Source organism: Dermacentor variabilis, chromosome 1 (assembly GCF_050947875.1).
Source record: "Dermacentor variabilis isolate Ectoservices chromosome 1, ASM5094787v1, whole genome shotgun sequence".
Taxonomy (NCBI): Eukaryota; Metazoa; Arthropoda; class Arachnida; order Ixodida; family Ixodidae; genus Dermacentor; species Dermacentor variabilis.
The window spans coordinates 37490668-37501979 of record NC_134568.1 but is presented as its reverse complement, the minus strand read 5'-3'; the positions used below and the strand labels follow the sequence as shown (position 1 = coordinate 37501979).

General features: G+C 45.5%; 1 protein-coding gene across 2 annotated transcripts in view; it reads right to left on the bottom strand.

Annotated features, from left to right (window-relative positions):
- LOC142576546 (uncharacterized) overlaps nucleotides 1–11312 on the bottom strand; it is a 146604-nt gene that overhangs the window by 118144 nt on the left and 17148 nt on the right. The gene's annotated exons all lie outside the window — the stretch shown is intronic.

Sequence of the window (11312 nt, the reverse complement as noted above, 5' to 3'; positions counted from 1 at the left end):
CAGCAGATCCTCGAAAGAACGACCGATTGCCCCGCGATGGTCCAGCATGCCTGTCGCACATTATACTGCACCAAAGGCTATGCAGGCCAAGTATTATGAACTTGTCACCTGGTAGGTCACATGAGTTTTTCGATGGTATAGGAAGCGAACTGTGACATGTAAATATTTTTTTACTGTGCTCGGGAGAAAGTCATACAAGTACACTACAGCCATACAGTCTATAAAATATTAATCAATCTTTTCGGCATGCTGAAACAAACGACGGCTTGTCGACCACGGCAGGAAGCAACCCATGTCCTTCAACGAAGTTTTGACAGAAAATGTCGCCAATTGTAACACAAAGCCAGACGAACCGCAGACCCAGGACGGTGTACGGGCTGTTACTGCCGATTTCGTAGACGTTCCACGTTCTACGCGCCTCGAAATACAACATTGTCTTAGTTTAACAATGCGCAACAATTGACACATCTGTGAAGTCAAATGTAGCAATTAGAGAAGTGTCGGTGACTGCAAGTGGTAGCCTTCGATGACAGCACATATTGTCAGGATTGGGAGGTCAATCCCACCGTTCGTAACCAGTTGTCAAGATTGGAGTCGGGCATGAATTAGATGGTAGCTGGTCGATGCCGTCGTCCAACTTATCCACGCTGAGGACGTTGTTGAAGGGAAGGACTGCTTCTCATCGAAAACGAGGAATATGGGTTTATTTACAGTATCTACATAAGGACGTTGCAGTTCATCAGTCTGGTATGACTGCGAGAGAAAGTACACTGGGCAGCCGCGCAACAGCGGTTTATAAAGACTCGGTCCTCCCCCGATCCCCAGGTGAGGGAAACGTCCGACCACTCAACGTAGCCGAGCCGCCGTTTTGCGGGAGGGCTTACACACACACACACACTTCCGCACCGGTTTCACGGAGCCCACCGAGGTCCGACGGTTTTCGCAGAACTCGGGCCTTACGTCAGGAATGGTGCGTGGCAAAGGCCTCCGAAGACGTTCCCTCGGGACCTCCCTTGCTCATGGCAAACCGGGTCGGCGGTGTCGTGTTCAGGCACAAAGCCTGGTTCGTCGAACGCATCTCGGCAATCTCGCGACGAAGGGTCGAGGACGCGGCGCATTGCTCTCCGTACACAGTAGACTTAGTGACACCGTGTGGCTAGAGGGTTGCGGTGGCGTTCCAGGAAAAGTTGACGCCGCTGTCGCAACTGGCTGGCAAAAATTGCACCTCAGGGGGCCATTCCTAACAATATACGCATGGGGATATATTGGTTGCAGCGCGAGAAATCGCAGAAGAATACATCTGTCTGTCGTCTTCGTCTGCATTTTTCTCGCACAGCGAACAATATGTTACCATACCATGTCGCCCAATTAAGGATGGTGCGCCACATACGTATCCTTAGATCACACTTCATCGGGGCTCATCGCTTCATATGCGAACACCAGAGGCACGAAAACACCGTTTATTTAAGATTACTGACGTCAAGTATACACGATTCGCCGCGGCATCGAAATATAGGTGGCACCACCGTCGGCGTGTTATTGTGGATAGACGGTAGACGACACGCGTTGAAACGTACGCGGCGGCGTTCCTCTGTGAACAATTTTGCCCGACTTTCTGTCAATAATACGCGCTAATTGCAGTGATATGCTCTTATGTGGTCCTCTAAATGTCATATTTTTGCCCGAACAACGCACAGCGTTTCTATTTACTTGAAAGAAGCGCAACTTCAGCCACAAAGTCTCTGTTTCGGCACCTTCTCGGGGTTGGTTGTGTATGTTTTGCTTGCGTTGCACTTACTCTGTTAAGGTTGCTGCGCCAGTTATTAATACCGCATTCGCTGCGAATCTTGCACTCGCCTAAAAAAAGTCTGCATTCCTGTATTACGAATTTAAAATAGCAAGTTAACGCGCACTCTGCATCGCCAATTGATGCTCATTTAATTTTAATTTTTTTATTCATTGGGACTAGCAAGCAGTTAATGAGTTCAATTCCTCCAGCTAGGCGACTGTTACTGACAATATGTTAGTAGGATCAGCAGGTTGCTTCAGGCGAGATCATTTTATTGCCCTTGCCCGGTTACGCGCCCGACAGCGATGTGACAAAGTTAAACTCATTTGAGGAGCTACAATCAAGGTAGTTTTATTTCAGGTAAAGTGGCCACGGCCTTATATCAAGCTAGCAAGAATACAATGAATAGGGAAGGAAATTATAATAGTCGCCTTTCAAATCAGTGTTATGACCTCCTCCGTCTAGAGGCTGCTGTGTGACACCCATGACTTTCGTATAAATACACAATTTCAGCTTCCCTTTTGCGGCAGCCAATCAGAGTACAAATGCGCACAATTTTATTGTGAAGGAAAATTAATTCACCGAATATCCCTGGTCGCGTAACCGCTAAGCGAGGGTGATGCAGTTATCGCAATTATTATTACGACTTAATATAAAGTCTACGAAGCGATATGATATGAGTACATTCTAACTCATTGTGTTGACTTGTCAGCACATCGTGACAAGTAGAACACGGTATTCACGTCTCGCTGCTTTCACTTCATTTATTTAGAACAAGGTAAAATGCTTTTGTGATGTTCTCGAAACAGGAAGCGACAATAAAATTGATGTAATTTTACCGAGTGGAAGGTGCAACAGTCACGCACCGCTCGCTCTATACGGACCGTCACTGATCTTACTGCAGTGCAATGACAGCAGTGCAAGGTTAAATTGTACACTGTTCAATAATGTAGACCACAGCATTTATATGACTGTGTTACAGCCACGGAAGACGCGGCCTTTAAAGATATTCACGCCATACACGTACATGTGAGCACGAAGGGCTATTGGAGACCACGCGCGGCGTAATCCACATTATCCGTGGTGGACCCAGTGCCCGCCAGGCGGCGACCTATCTCCCCGTCTGGAAAGCTCATTACTTTTTGAAGCGAGATCGGGATGCCTTAGAACACGCTCCTATAAAACGAGATATAAGAAGGAAGAAGCATGTGCTTGCTGCGGTAAAGCTAAGGAAACTATGGAGCATGTTTTATTAGTATGTGAAGACTTCTACCCAGCGGTCCATTTAGGCACCACTGGCCTCCTCGATGCCCTTGGGTTCAGCGAGAGCAGTGGGAAAGTAAACATGTCCGCAATAGGGATTAGTAAGAGGCGATTGGAGGATTGGTGGAAGAAAAGTAGGGAAACGACAAAAACGGAGACGTACGAAAGCATAGTTCGCAATAAGGGATCAGAAAATGTGGTTGAGGGAGTTCATAGTGTTCTTTTTTTATTGTGTACCCTAGGCAGAACATTAGGCAGTATAACAGCAAGAGCTTGGTGGCGCAACCCAACGCCCCGTTGCAAAGAGGACGCTCATAACATCCATCCATTCAGAGTTCTAACTAAAACATTGGTGAGAATTACTATGCGACATATTAAGGATTTAGATCCTGTGCGTATCTGTTTTTGAGAGAAGGCGTATCGGTTTTTGAGATTACTATAGTCCAATAGTACTATAGTATTTGCCTGAGAAAAAGCCGCGCAATACATGGCAAGAAAGCCGCGAAAGCGTGCAGTGTGCGGGGGGTCGCTCAAGGCAGATGAGGGGACGGATGAGAATGGACAGAGAATCGAGTCAATCGGCACACACTGTGATATTGATGCTAGGCTGAAGAAAGTGGAGGTTTTCTAGGAACACCTTGTGAAGCAGGGGGAAGAGCTCAAAAATGAACGAAATAGGAAGCGTGATGCACGGAAGGTAGTAGAAAAAAGATTTGAAGCAGCCGAGGAAAAGCTGAACAGGACCGCAATTGTGAACGAGAATGACCGTGACAATGGAACGCAGTCCTCCGACGTGACAGGAGAGGGAGTGCCAGCAACATGCGTCGAATGCGTGCAACGTGGTGAGGCGTTAGCTGGAAAAAGCAGCACCTACCTTGAGGCAGCCACGCGGGAAAAGCAGGACCGCAGGGGTAAATGCCCCTTGTCGAGTCCTAAAAACGCGGAAAAGGACAAAGGGAAGCAGGGAGAGGTACGAGAGAGTGAAATCGCGATTATCGCCCGCGACTCAAACCTGGCTAGCTGCTCAGAAGCATTTGTGGAGAGGGTTAAAGGAGAGAAAAGAGTGGCGGTAGAGACATTTTCGGGGCGGTCACTGGGTTCTGTCATGGAGCGAGCAAAAGAAAAGCTCACGGAAAATGCCCCCATACGCAACTTTGTCACAGCAGCAGGTGGGTTAAATGACGCCTTAAACATGACAGGGCCAGGACTATAGCCCAGCGCTTGGCGAAGGGGGTGGGCGACTTGCGCGAGCTGTCCCCTCAGGTGCATATCGCGGTGTGCACGGTGCCGGAGGTGCCTGTACGTGACAGTCACGTACAATTAGCCGTAATGCCTGCTGATGAGGCGATATGGAAAATGAGCCGAGAGAAAGTCTTCGAGGTTGTCGAAGTAAGCAGGGAAATGTGAAGGTGTGGTGGTGTTAAACGAGGCGGGATCCACTTCAATTACAGGCTTTCACAAGTGGGCTGGCGACTTGGTGGTCGCGCTGTTGCTTTTTGACGGGACTCAGGAGGCCAGAGTAGGTAGTAATGAAGAAGGTCCCCTTAGGGAACCTCAGTATAGCATCGCCGTCAATAACAGAAAAAGTAGGAAAGCAAGAGAGAGAGCTCGCCATGCAATAGCCTACATAAACATGTAGGGCGGCAGAAGAAAGTAAAAGTGGGCAGAGATTGAGGATCAGTTAAACAGAGAACAAATAGGGGTGTATGCGGTTACAGAAACGCACCTTAGAGGTTTGGAAGAGCCGCCAGTGATTGAGAATTATGTTTGGGGAGGGTGCAACAGAACAAAGTCGGAAAGAAAGGTAGGGGGAATCGGAATGCCCATCTATCAGGGAGCCAAATGAAAAAGAGTAAATTCAAAATGTGAAGAACATATTTGGTTATCTGGTACAATGAGAGGAAAAACAACTTGGCTTGGCGTTACATATTTGTGGACCGGAAATAATTGGACACAGAAGAATAAAGAGCTTGTGGAATGCATAAGTGCTGAAATTAAGGGTTTCGTGAATGACGCTGAAATTATCCTATTAGGTGCCATGAATGCCAAGATAAACGATTTACTTGGCTATGCCAACAGCAACGGGAACACAATGCAAAACCTTTGCGAGCAACGTAACCTTGTTACCGTGAATAAATGGCCTAAGAGTGAAGTGCAGATCACGTGGGAAGTGGGAAACCGGCAATCAACCACTGATTACTGTCTGACGACAGAAGGAATTCATGATAAGTTCAGAGAAATGGTCATTGATTAGGAAGGGTATAGCAGCATAGGGAGTGAACATAAACGCATAATTTTGAAAATGGGATATGTAGCTAAAAATTATGGGGTTTTTCTTGCCAAAACCACTTTCTGATTATGAGGCACGCCGTAGCTGGGGACTCCGGAAATTTTGACCACCTGGGTTTATTTAACGTGCACCTAAATCCAAGTGCACCTCAATCAGGACAAGCCACCATTAGAATTTGAACCTGACAATGTTTAACGCTCGAACGTTATCTAGTGAGGCGAGTCTAAGAGCGCTATTGGAGGAATTAGATGACAGTAAATGGGATATAATAAGGCTCAATAAAGTTAGGACAAATGAAGCATATACAGTGCTAAAAAGCGAGCACGTCCTGTGCTACCGGGGCTTAGCGGAAAGGCGAGAACTAGGAGTCGGATTCCTGATTAATAAGAATATAGCTGGTAACGTACAGGAATTTTATAGCATTAACGAGAGGGCGGCATGTCTTGTTGGGAACCTTAATAAGAGGTAAAAATTGAAGGTCGTACAGGTGTACGCCCCTACATCCAGTCATGATTACGAGGAAGTCGAAAGCTTCTATGAAGACGTGGAATCGGCGATGGCTAAGGTCAAAAGAAAATACACTGTACTGATGGGTGACTTCAATGCCAAGGTAGGCAAGAAGCAGGCTGGAAACAAGGCAGTGGAGTAATATGGCATAGGCACTAGAAATAGCAGGGGGGTGTTATTAGTAGACTTTGCAGAACAGAATAATATGCGGATAATGAATACCTTCTTCCGCAAGCGGGATAGCCGAAAATGGAAGTGGAGGAGCCCGAATGACCAGACTAGAAATGAAATAGACCTCATACTCTGCGCTAACCCTGCCATCATACAAGATGTGGACATGCTCGGCGAGGTGCGCTGCAGTGACCATACGATGGTAAGAACACGAATTGGCCTAGACTTGAGGAGGGAACTGAATAAACTGGTACATAAGAAGCCGATCAATGAGTTAGCGGTAAGACGGAAAATAGAGGAATTCCGGATCAAGCTACAGAACAGGTATTCAGCTTTAACACAGGAAGAGGACCTTAGTGTTGAAGCAATGAACGACAATCTTATGGACATCATTAAGGAGTCTGCAAAGAAGTCGGTGGCAACTCCGTTAGACAGCATACCAGTAAGCTATCGCAGGAGACGAAAGATCTGATCAAGAAACGCCAATGTATGAAAGCCTCCAATCCTACAGCTAGAATAGAAACGGCAGAACTTTCGAAGTTAATGAACAAGCGTAAGACAGCTTACATAAGGAGGTATAATATGGATAGAATTGAACATGCTCTCAGGAACGGAGGAAGCCTAAAAGCAGCGAAAAAGAAATTAGGAATAGGCAAGAATCAGATGTATGCGTTAAAAGACAAAGCCGGCAATATCATTACTAATATGGATGAGGTCGATCAAGTGGCTGAGGAGTTCTATAGAGGTTTATACAGTACCAGTGGCACCCACGACGCTAATAGAAGAGAGAATATACTAGAGGAACTTGAAATCGCCCAAGTAACGCCGGAAGAAGTAAAGAAAGCCTTGGGAGCTATGCAAAGGGGGAAGGCAGCTGGGGAGGATCAGGTAACAGCATATTTGTTGAAGGATGGTGGGCAGATTGTTCTAGAAAAACTGGCCGCCCTGTATACGCAATGCCTCATGACTTCGAGCGTACCGGAATCTTGGAAAAACGCTAGCATAATCCTAATCCAGAAGAAAGGGGACGCCAAAGACTTGAAAAATTATAGACCGATCAGCTTACTGTCCGTTGCCTACAAAGTATTTACTAAGGTAATTGTATATTGAATCAGGAACACCTCAGACTTTCGTCAACCAAAGGACCAGCAGGATTCCGTAAAGGTTATTCAACAATACACCACATTCACACTATCAATCAAGTGATAGATAAATGTGCGGAATATAACCAACCCTTATATATAGCTTTCATTGATTACGAGAAAGCGTTTCATTCAGTCGAAACCTCAACAGTCGTTGAGGCATCACGGAATCAGGGTGTAGACGAGCCTTAAGTAAAAATACTGAAAGATATCTATAGCGGCTCCACAGCCACCGTAGTCTTCAATAAAGAAAGCAACAAAATCTCAACAGAGAAAGGCGTCAGGCAGGGAGATACGATCTCTCCTATGCTATTCACAGCGTGTTTGCAGGAGGTATTCCGAGACCTGGATTGGGAAGAATTGGGGATAAGAGTTAATGGAGAATATCTTAGTAACTTGCGATTGGCTTATTATATTGCCTTGCTTAGTAACTCAGGGGACCAATTGCAATGCATGCTCACTGACCTGGAAAGGCAAAGCCGATGGGTGGGTCTAAAAATTAATCTGCAGAAAACTAAAGTAATGTTTAACAGTCTCGGAAGAGAACAGCAGTTTAAGATAGGTAGCGAGGCACTGGAAGTGGTAAGGGAATACATCTACTTAGGACAGGTAGTGACTGCGGATCCGGATCATGAGACTTAAATAATCAGAAGAATAAGAATGGGCTGGGGTGCGTTTGGCAGGCATTCTGAGATCATGAACAGCAGGTTGCCATTATCCCTCAAGAGAAAAGTATATAACCAGCTGTGTCCTACCAGTGCTCACATACGTAGCAGAAACCTGGAGGCTTACGAAAAGGGTTCTACTGAAATTGAGGACGACGCAACGAGCTATGGAAAGAAGAATGATGGGTGTAACGTTAAAGGATAAGAAAAGAGCAGATTGGGTGAGGGAACAAACGCGAGTTAATGACATCTTCGTTGAAATCAAGAAAAAGAAATGGGCAGGAGACGCAACGAGGAGGGAAGATAACCGATGGTCATTAAGGGTTGGAGACTGGATTCCAAGGGAAGGAAAGCATAGCAGAGGGCGGCAGAAAGTTAGGTGGGCAGAGGAGATTAAGAAGTTTGCAGGGACAACTTGGCCACAATTAGTACATGACCGAGGCATTCGGAGAAGTATGGGAGAGGCCTTTGCCCGTCAGTGGGCGTAACCAGGCTGATGATGATGAAATCTAAGCACACGGGTGTTTTTGCATTTCGCCCCCATCAAAATGTGGCCGCCATGGCAGGGATTCCATCCTGCGACCTCGTGCTTAGCAGCCTAACACTATAGCCACTGAGCAACCACGGCGGGTGGGATATGTAGTTGGGAAAGAGAGCAAGGAGCGCAAAATGGCCAGTCGAAGTTTGAACGCTGAACGAATGACAAATATACTCACTAGGGTCGGGGAAGGACTTGGAAAATGGCCAAGTAAAGAGTGGGAATATCGTGACCTTCTAAGTACACGCCGTGGTTGCTCAGTGGCTATGGTGCTGGGCTGCTGAGCACGAGGTCGCGGGATCGAATCCCGGCCACGGCGGCCGCAATTCGATGGGGGCGAAATGCGAAAACACCCGTGTGTTTAGATTTAGGTGCACGTTAAAGATCCCCAGGTGGTCAAAATTTCAGGAGTCCTCCCCTACGGCGTGCCTCATAATCAGAAAGTGGTTTTGGCACGTAAAACCCCAAATATTATTATTATTATTAGACCTTCTAAGTGTAATAACGACAGAAGTACGGAAAGAAACATGTTCGCTGGAAAGGAAAAAAGAAACCGAAAAGCTGGTAGAAGTGGGAAATACGAGAAGGGATCGCCGAACGACAGAAAGCATCCCGAGAGCACAGGCAGGCAAAGAAGGCGCAGTTGCCGCAGGATGAAGTAGCCAGTAAAAAGGAAATATACCGAGAGAAGAAGTCTATGGTTCAAATACTGGTGCAAGCAAAGATAAAAGGTGAAGGTGAACGTTGGTTCTCAGAAATACGTGAGAGAAAGAAGGCCGCACCTAGAATATTTTGGAACCACATTAAATTATTAGGCAGGAAGTGAACAAAATACAACAACATATCCTAGACGAAGATGGAAACAAACTGGAAGGGGAAGCGGCAATAAATTAGATCCGAAAAATAACAACCGAATCTTTCCAATGAAATGACGAGGTTGTATTTGAAGAAAAAGGAGCTTGAAAGAGACCCATGTGGAAAAGGAGCTGGTGCTGACAAATTTCAACTTGAACATAGCCGAAGAGAATATTCCTAAGCGCACAGCCACAGGGCGATACGAAGTTCCCTTTAGGCTGATTAATGAACTAGGACCAAAAAGTAAGGACGCTCTGGTGAAAGCAGTGGAAAAACTTTAAAAGATAGAAGATTACCAGAGAGTTGGCGACAAAATAGAATGAATTTAATTGATAAAGGTAAGGGGGAGAAATATAGAATTCACTCGTATAGACCGTTGACCATTACATCGGTAATATACAGCCTAGCAATGCAGGCAGTCAAATTAAAGGTGCAAGCATGGGGAGAGAATAATGGCATTTTGGGAGAACTTCGGCGCTGCTTCAGGAAAGGTGGGCGTTTGGATGATAACTTATTTGCTCTTGTTCAGTTAATTGAAATATCAATAGTATAAAGCAGACCGTTATACGTGGCCTTTTAAGACATCACAGGAGCCTATGACAACGTCGATCGCAACGTTTTGTGGGATATTCTGGAAGTGAAAGGCTTAGGTGACGATTGTCTACAGCTTTTGAGAGAGATTTACCTAGAAAATACCATTTGTGTTGTATGATAAGGGATGAGGAGCGAGGAAAATGTGTATATCAACAAGGGACTGAGGCAGGGTTGCCCTTTATCTACACTGCTGTTTATGATGTACACGCTGAGGATGGAGAGGCCTATAGAAGGATGTTTTGTCGGGTGTAATCCATCTTACAAACAGGCGGGTAAAGTAGTAGAGCAGCAGCTTCCAGGTTTATGTTATGCGAACGACATAATAGCAAGCAGTTATTTGCAATGTCTGGCTAATATCTGTGGACAGTACGGCAACAAGTTAGGTTTGAAATTTAGTGTTAGAAAATCAGGCATTATGGTATTCAATGAAAACAATGAACAGACAGTGGCAATACAGGACCAGGAAATATCTCGGGTAAGAGAATATAAATATTCTGGTATACGGATAAACGAAGGCAATGATGGATATATATATATATATATATATATATATATATATATATATATATATATATATATATATATATATATATATGGAAACACAGGAAAAAATAATAACAGTGAAGGCGAAGAGAAATGCAGTCATAAGGAAGCACAGAACACTGTGAGGATACAAAAGGTACGAGGTGCTCCGGGGTATGGGGAAAGGTGTACAATTTCCAGGACTTACGTTTCGAAATGCCGTTGTTTGCTTTAAATCAGGCGTACAATCAGGACGCGATGGAAACCAAAGGTCAGTGGGACGCCTCGCATTGGGCACTCGTTCACGGGAAGACTGCAAATGAAGCTGCGCAGGGTGATATGGGTTGGACTAGTTTTGAAGTGAGGGAAGCTCACAGTAAAATTGAATATGAAGAACAGCTGAGGAATATGGAAGAAAGTAAATGGGCTGGGAGAGCGCTGAGGTATCTCTACAGGAAAAACATTGATGCACAGTGGAGGAAAAGAACTAGGAAGCTTACCAGCAAGTATGCGGCCTGTGGTGTAAGCAACACCGCAACAAAGAACGTCAAGCGGAAAGTCAGAGAGGCTGAAATAATGTTATGGATTGCGGCAATGGAAAAGAAACCTGCCATGAGTAACTACTTTCGAGGAAAAAACGGAATCAGGAAAGAAACCATATATGATAACTCAAAGGGAAGCTCATTACTTTTCGAAGCGAGATCGGGATGCCTTAGAACACGCACCTCTAAAGTGAGCTATAAGAAGGAATACGAAGCATGTGCTTGGGCTGCGGTAAAGCTGGGGAAACAATTGAGCATGTTTTTTTTTTAGAATCTGAAGACGCCTGCCCAGCAGTAGATTTAGGCACCACTGGCCTCCTTGAAGCGCTTGGGTTCAGCGAGAGCAGCGGGAAAGTAAACATGTCCGCAATAGAGATTAGTAAGAGGCGGTTGGAAGATTCGTGGAAGTAGGGAAACGACAAAAAACGGATACG